The sequence below is a fragment of the Wolffia australiana genome, chromosome 10 (assembly GCF_029677425.1).
Source record: "Wolffia australiana isolate 7733 chromosome 10, ASM2967742v1".
Taxonomy (NCBI): Eukaryota; Viridiplantae; Streptophyta; class Magnoliopsida; order Alismatales; family Araceae; genus Wolffia; species Wolffia australiana.
In genome coordinates, this window is record NC_135844.1 from 10364005 (window position 1) to 10372476 (window position 8472).

The 8472-nt window shown below is 34.6% G+C and overlaps 1 pseudogene; it reads right to left on the bottom strand.

Moving 5' to 3' along the window:
- Window positions 1-7021: 7021 nt before the first annotated feature.
- Window positions 7022-7115, bottom strand: LOC144708999 (small nucleolar RNA R71; annotated as a pseudogene).
- Between the last annotated feature and the right edge of the window lie 1357 nt (window positions 7116-8472).

The following is an 8472-nucleotide window of genomic DNA, read 5'->3' on the forward strand; positions in this document are numbered from 1 at the left end:
ATTCTAAATTTTAATGAAAAATATTATCACATCATTTTTCTCTAAAATTAATGAGACATATTTTAATGAGACGTATTTCATTAATTTTAATGAAAAATTAATGAGACATTATTTGATTTTGATTTGATGAATCCAAAGTCAATAATTGGTGATGATAATTTTGAGTACCACTATTGAGATGCTTTATGTAAATATGCGGAGTTATGGAATGGCTTACAAATGAACTCAAATTTTGGGATGTTAATTTATCCTTGGTATTTGAGTCAATCAATAAAATTTAGAAGAACTTAACTTGTAAAAGAATGTGACTAGTTAGTGATGAGCAAGGGTTGTCTCTACAGGGAAGGGATATTACGGATTTAATTTCTTTTTGACTGGTAGTTAGGGGATGAAAAGAGTTAGTGTATAAAGTAGGAAATATGGTGAGATGAGAAAAATGGTGATAAGGATATATATAATACAGTTGATGTAGTCAAATGGGCATGGTGGATGATGATTGAAAAATGAGAAGCATATGAATGGATGAGGAAGAATGCAAGTAGATGGATTGATGTTGAGAAAAAATGATGACATAATAAAAAACAGGTTCACTATAGATCCTTATATTCCACCCAGATCAAGGTAATTTAAGACATGAGTAATATTCATCCATTTCCCTTTAGCCTTCTAAGAAAACTTGATCGACCGCAAAATTACTTTCCTTTGCTCCGCCTACCAAGGTAGGAAAAACTGCAAGATTATTTTACTTGGATGGAGGAGTTTAATTATATATCAGAAAGTATGAATATATAGAGGAGCACGATGACCCTACCCTCAAAGTTTCTGCCCAAAATTCCCTATGGATAGTTAGATATCACAATTTAATAGCATGATATATTTTTAGCTACTATATTTTTTTCTCTCCTCCTTGATCCCCATGCCAGATTACCAGCATGTCAAGAGTTTTATGAAAGACAAAAAAAATCATAAAAATCTGAATAATTCCAAAAGTTATAGCTTAATTCATTACATGTTTGAAATATATATTCTGACTTAAAAGAAAATATATCTCCAAAGATTATGTTATAAAATTATAAAAAAATTATGACTTAAAATTTTATTTTATTTACAAATTTAATGCCATTAAATTATAAAAATATTTATTTTGAGTCCTATAAAATTATTTTTTATGGCCATGAGGTCATAACATTCCATAAAACTACCCAAAAATAAAAAATTGGAATATAATTCTTAAACTATTAATTCATTTACAGCTTGACACAATAAATATAAAATGTTTTGCTGAAAGTTAACTTTAATATTGTGAAAGTAAAAATGTTGAATCATCTCATGACATTAATCTAATAATTATCATGTTATCAAACCTCCCTAATTCATTTCTATTCCCTTAACAATCCTCTTGAATTTTCCTAGAATTTTCCGTTTACCTCGGCAACATTAATACACGAGTACAAAGTGTTAAAGTATCTATGGCACCTTTAAGTATATATATCCCTATGAAATAGTAGAACACCCATGAAAAATTTCCTTGTATTTTTTTAAAAGCTTCTGGTTACACGGAATGAAACTTATTACTCCTCATGACATCTCTTATTGTATGATTGGACAAGATGAGAAGAAAGCTCATCTTTTACTTTAAAGAAGGAGAAAGTTTAGTGGGAACCCCAAACACTAAGAGTATCCGCCACATGTGAGGGATAAACCTAGATGACAGAATATGTTAGGGTAGGTAAAAGGTAATGGGTAAATAAAAAATACTTATTGTATTTATAGAGAAATGAGAACAAAATGCCATAAAGGTGTAGAGACAAATGAGAACATAGACATGTGTCCACCTTAGAAAGGGATTATAAATGCTATGATGAACAAGCCCTTAGAATGAAGATGACAATAATAAACCACATAATACTTGTTTCTCTCTTTTTCACCTTCTTCATTTTTTCATTGAAAAAGGGTGAATTAAATAGAACAAGAACGCTTTTTTATAAAAAAAATGAAACTATTGATCAAATAAGTATTCTTGATAAAATTCATCCCATGGTAGTGAAAAAATCATGGATGTTATGTTATCATCAAGCGAATCACTTTACCACTTCTTAAAATGGTTGATGATATAGACATGCGTCCACCTAAGAAAGGGACTATAAATGCTATGATGAACAAGCCCTTATAACGAAGATAACAATAATATAATACATAATACTTGTTTATCTGTTTTTTCACCTTCTTCCTTTTTTCATTTGAAAAAGGGTAAATTAAATAAGAACAAGAAAGCTTTTTATAAAAAATATGAAACTATTGATCAAATAAACAAGTATTCTTGATAAAATTCATCCCATGCTAGTGAAAAACCATGGATGTTATGTGATCATCAAGCAAATCACTTTACCATTTCATTCTGTAAGTTCATTAAAACAAATACTTATTTTTAATTATAACCATGTGATGCTTATAAGGAAGCCTTTGAATACACATAATGATTTAGCAAAAAAAAAAGGGAAGATAATACAATGATCACTATACTCTAAGCATGTATTCTAAATATTTCTATTCAAAGGGTACTCAAGATGGACAAAAAAAAAATAGTGCTGTCCAAAACCTATTTATGTGGTTTGTTTTGCTGATCTTATGGCCATTAGTGTGTAGACTCTAAGGACAAATAGTGGGTGCTCTTTAGAAAAAGAGTTTAATGAATTGATCTGTATGAATCGTTGAATGGAATTTCATAACATAAAAATCATACATATTAAGTCATGTATATAGTGCTTTTAAAGCATATTTTATGGTATTTCATTGCGTGTTATTGTGGGTTTTATAATTTTTTTAATTACATCTAACCATACCATAAATGCATTCAATTTTTAGTAAACTTATCTTAGTTTTAATTAAGCTGTTGAAAGAAATGAATGAATGAATAAAAAGAAGAATAAATGGCAAAAATTGCATTTTAAACAGATTTGTGTATTAAAAGATATGAAAATTTGAATTTAGTAATTTATTCAACTTATCAGATCATATATATATATATTATGGTTAAAACTCAAAATATGGGCTGTCATAATGCAACACGATATCACATGGGGTTCAGCACATTCACATGTGGCGTTCACGATCCTACATCACACATAGCATGCACACGCAAGATGAAGGGGAGAAGTGACATGTACGTCTTTGTTTTTTTTGTATGGCCATAACATTAGCCTTAAAATGCATGTTTATTTTATACACATGTACGGCTGTGTTTTTTTTATAAGGCCATAACATTACCAATTTTGGCAAGGACATGTGGAGCGCATTCAGAGGTTTTGATTGTGGCGACAAACTGGACTGCACGATTGAGGGCCACGATCGAGGGCCACGATTGTGGCGTCAATCTACTTTATTGGGAGCTAATCACGATCATGATCAGATGTCACATATCAACCCGATCACCCAGTGATTGATCCAACAATCATGATATTATCTACACCAGGGAAGCGAATCAGATGGCAGTTGAAGCTTCTACCCTAGGTCCATTGGTTCGACCAACTGTCACGTGGCATAATTGGGTGATAACTTAATTTTAAGTGTGTTAATTCCGTGGTGTTGGAAAATCTATCTTATGCAATAGTATTTATATATGTCACCTTAAAAAACGAATAATATTGTACTGCATAAGGGGTCAAACCACAAGGAAGAATATAGATTATAAGTGATGAGGAGATGAGAAGATGGCTGTAGAGGGTGGGTGAGATGAATTGAGTGTAGTCGAGTGAGATGGAATGTGTGAGGAAGATGTGCAATGATTGTGAATTCTTATGGTCAAAGGTAGAAAATGTGATTTTTTAAATGATAAAATAGGTGGGGATGAAGATGACTAACTAGATGATAGTTATCTCTGAAGTGATGCTCCCATCGATGATAGATCCTTCATGAGCCTCCATATTGCATTAGACATGAGGTTTGACAAGAAGGGGGAAGAAACTCACTTTCTCTAGAAGTAAGAACTTAATTTTTTGTGATCCCAAGGTACCCACTGCACTCAGTTAGCCAAAGTTTAGAATACAAAAGAAAGCGTGAAAAAGATTAAGTTTTTGGCAATGTTTATGGGAACAGTTCAGGTGAATTTTAAAAGTTGAAGAGGTGAATATGACCTCAAAATTTGAGCCAAAACCACCTTTAAAATAATAAGATACCACTGTTTGAAATTTAAGTATTTATGGCTGCCCATTTCTGTCACTGACTTGATCTGGAACGATTCTTGCTAGTGATCCATTCAACTATCAATCAGTTGCCCTATTGTTGCACCAAGTCTCACAACTCGATTGCTAGTGTCAATTGGTTAACAACAATAGGTATTTTGGCTATCCGATCACCTTCCATAAGTGATGATAATCGATGGATTGTTGGATCTGATAGTCACTGATTGCATCACTGGGTCATGTTACGTGTCACCTGAAAGTTTGTCAAACCATTGGACAAGTGGCAGAAGCTTTAAATGCCATCGGATCAGCTTCCCATGTGTAGATAAGATCCTAACGATAAGATCAGTCTCCTGATGATGGGGTTGATGTGTGCCATCCAATCATGCTTGTGTGGGTTGCGTAAGGCCACATGTTGCATGCTGATCAACTCCCAATAAAGTAGATCGACATCACAATCGAGGCCCTTAGCCTTGTGGACCAGTTCCATGTGATTGTGCAGTCCAGATTGTTGCCACCACCAACCTCCAAAGCCACATGTGCCTACAAAAATCAGTTAAGTTAGCCCCGTATCAAAAAAATTTCAGACATGTAAATCGGTATATTCTAAAAACACATTTTAGGATATCAGACTGGCTATTTCTCCCTTTTGTTGCATGCCTGCACTTTGATAAATCCAAAATGATAGTAATATATATGTGCAATTTCAGCAAATTTATGTACTTCTTTATCTTTATCTGGATATATTATGAATATTTATGTTAAGTTGTGAAACATCATGAAACAAAATCACCTTTTTCTAATTTAGAATTAATTATTATCATTTGTGGGACTAACCCCACTTAACTCAATGAGTTAAGTGGAATGAATCTCACTCTCTTCTTAGTTTATGTGGAAGATGCAGGAATTAGGTGAAACTTTCATGAATAAAGGGGATAATTAAATGAAGAGGAAGCTATTTGGACCAGAGGAGCAGGCTCAGCCACAACCCTGGGCCAAGAAAGAAGGCCAAAAACAAGACAGTTGGCTCTAGTCTAAAGGCCCACTAAGGAAGCTCCACTAAGCCCACTATGAGAGGCATGTTGGGCCAAAGAAAGGAGGGCAAGGGGAAGGTCCAGTCATGATTACTTATGAATATTTCAGGGGCTTAAATGATGATTGGAGGAGAACCTTGGACGTGGATCCAAGCCAGAGAAGAAGATTCAGCCATTCAATCCACAAAACATCCAAGGGTGGAGACTTAAAGATAGCACCTTTAATGCTAATTAAGGAAAGAAGCCTTGAACGTCCAGGGGGTATTTCAAAGGTCTCAATGCTGATTGGAGGACCATAATGGACGTGGATCATGACCCTGAAAATAAGATCTGGCCATCCATTGTATTAAAAATCCAATGGCTCTCCTTTGCTCTCTCTCCCTATATAAACCCCTTCACCCTATTGTAAAATTCATCTTGTGATTCAATCCAAAGTAATGTTTGGTGGCCTAAGTGCAATTGATTCATAGATCCATTCACCTCAGTGAGTGCCAGACTGAGCAGGAAGCATCCAGGGCTGAAGAAGCTGGTGGAAAGGAGAAGAAGAAGTCCCTTGGACCTTAGCGGGTGTGACAAAGAGGTTACATTCTTATTTCTCCTTTTTCATTCTTTTTTGTTCGTCTTTTGTTTTTTGCTTGGATCAGCTAGCCAATATCCAGACGGTTCCAGTGCATCCAACCACGCTCTAAAATTCGTTCTAGAACTCATTCTAGAGTGATTTTAGTACAGTCCATTTTTTCTCTCTCCTCCACCAAGGCACCTTCCCCATTTGGCATCCGGACTTGGCCAAATTTTGACTAAGTCCAGAGCGCCAAACTGTTTCATTTCCTATTTTGTTTTAGCTTTCAAATACTCCTAAAAAATACAAAAAAATTATTTTCTGCCTATTAATATTATTATAATATTATAATAATATTTTATTTGTTATATATTTTTATTTAATTAGTTATTTATCTTCATATGTAGTAAACCTACCTCTAAAATTATTAAAAAATACATAACTAAAGCACAAATTCCTAAGAAAAAAACCCTTGCTCCCTGTGGATCGACCCTTACTCTCCCTACGCTAGTAAGGTTATTATAAATTTTTGTTGTTTTAATTCGGATAAACCAACGACACTAATTAGTGAAGTTAAATCATCACTAATTACCCCAAAATCTGAATTATCAACTGGCGCCGTTGCCAGGGAGCACGGTGATTGTTTTTAATGAATTTGTATTTTTTCCTCTTTTGCCAAAGTTGAGGGCAGCTAACCCTCAACAAACGGTACTTCTAACTACTTTTTTGGAGATTGATGGTCTTAACAAGGTCTAAGGCTGGGACTAGTGTTGAGGAAGATCTAGACACTCAATATCCTGCTCTTCCAGCAACACTTACAGCTCAAGATAAAGAAGAAGTCGATATGGCAGAAGATGGTTAGCCACAACAAGGGAGGAGAAGGACGATGTTGGATAGATCTACTCCATCAGGAAGTCTACGACAAACCGGCATCAACATCAATGTAGGTGAGGGGGTTATGTTTAGGTATGACAATGCCCTACTTAACTCTCTCCCTGAATTTACTGGTCATTCTTCTCAAAACCCCTTAGAATTTCTTGATGATTTTCACATTCGATGTTCCTCTCAAAATATTCCTGGTTTAACTACTGAAGCTTTAAAAATGAAATATTTTCCTCTTACTTTGAAAGATAAGGCTTTCGCATGGTATAGAAATTTAGGCATAACATTTAACTCATGGGAAGAAATGCAGAATAAATTTCTACAGAAATTTTATCCCCTTTCCAAAACTAATTTTTATAGAAAAGAAATTCAGAAATTTTATCCCCATGATCATGAAGCATTTAATGAATCATGGGAAAGGTTCAATGAATTAATCCGAAAATGCCCTCACCATGGAATAGAAAAATGTCAGCTAGCTGAAATTTTTTATGAATCACTTCCTGATATTTTTAAAAGTAAAGTGAATCAAATAGCTGGTGGCTCGTTCTATATGGCTTATGAGGATGAAGTCTTTGATCTTTTGGAAAGGGTGGCTGAAATGGACCTACATGAAATAGGAGCAAGTCAAAATGGAAGAAATGCCAACCCAAAACGAGGAGTGCTGCAAGTAACTTCAAAGGAAGCTGATCTTCATGCAGGGATAAGAGAAACCAACAAGAAACTTGAAGAATTAACTTCCACTCTAAAGAATGCTTTTCTCCCTAACTCACCCCTTGTGAAAGCACAGATTTGTTCTATATGTTCTAGCAGAGATCATGAGGATGGAGCATGCCAACTTGGAGAGGAGGAGGTCCATTTGTTGAACCACAACCAACAGCCTTGGGGAGGACCAAAGAGGACCATCTACAATAACCAAGGAATCTACTCCCAAGGAACCAAGGCCCCTTTCCAGCAAATGGTAACTAATGATGGTAAAGATTCAATGAGAGAGTTTAATCATTATTTTGATTCTAGAGTGCAAGGTGAGATTGAGACCCCAACAGCTTGAAACTTAACCGACCTATGGGGTCAAACTTATCCTTGAATAATTAATCTATATGAAAAAATAGAGTTGGCCAATGATATTTACTGGTTATGAAAGTTATTAAATATACTACTACATGGTTCTGGAGAGTCCGACACACAAGGTCTATGGACATCATAGATATACTTTAGTCATAAGGGATTTTGAGAAAAGTTCCAAATTAAGTATAAATTGAGGGAGACACCCATTCTAGGTTCCCATGCCAGACAGACCTGGGCAGCCCCCTTTTTAACTCCTCTTATCAGTTTTCCCCCCTTATAGTGAGACTGGATGGTGGGAAGATCAACTAGATCTTCAATGATGATTGATGAAGTTTAGGAGGATATCCATTATTTAATTAATCATGTGGATATGTATAGAGGCAAGACACTTGAAGGAATGGCTTGTAGAGACTCTTCCAAGGAACAAGTTAGAGTGGAATAAGTTCAGCATGATGCAATGTCATCATGTCACATTTAAAGATCAAATATGATTCGATTACTGTAACTTTTAATACATAAATAATTTTTGGATTGTCAATGAAGCCCGCAAAACTCATAGATTATTACTCTAGATTCTTCTATCTCTACGTCATCCATGAGAAATTTGAAGTCTTCATAATGTATAAATTTCAAAATTGAGGTGGAAAATAATTGTCCAAGTCTATCAAATCATTACCATCTGCTATAGAAGGTAAGAACTATTGTTAGGACATTGATTAAACACATATGCAAATATCTTTTTTCTATTTCT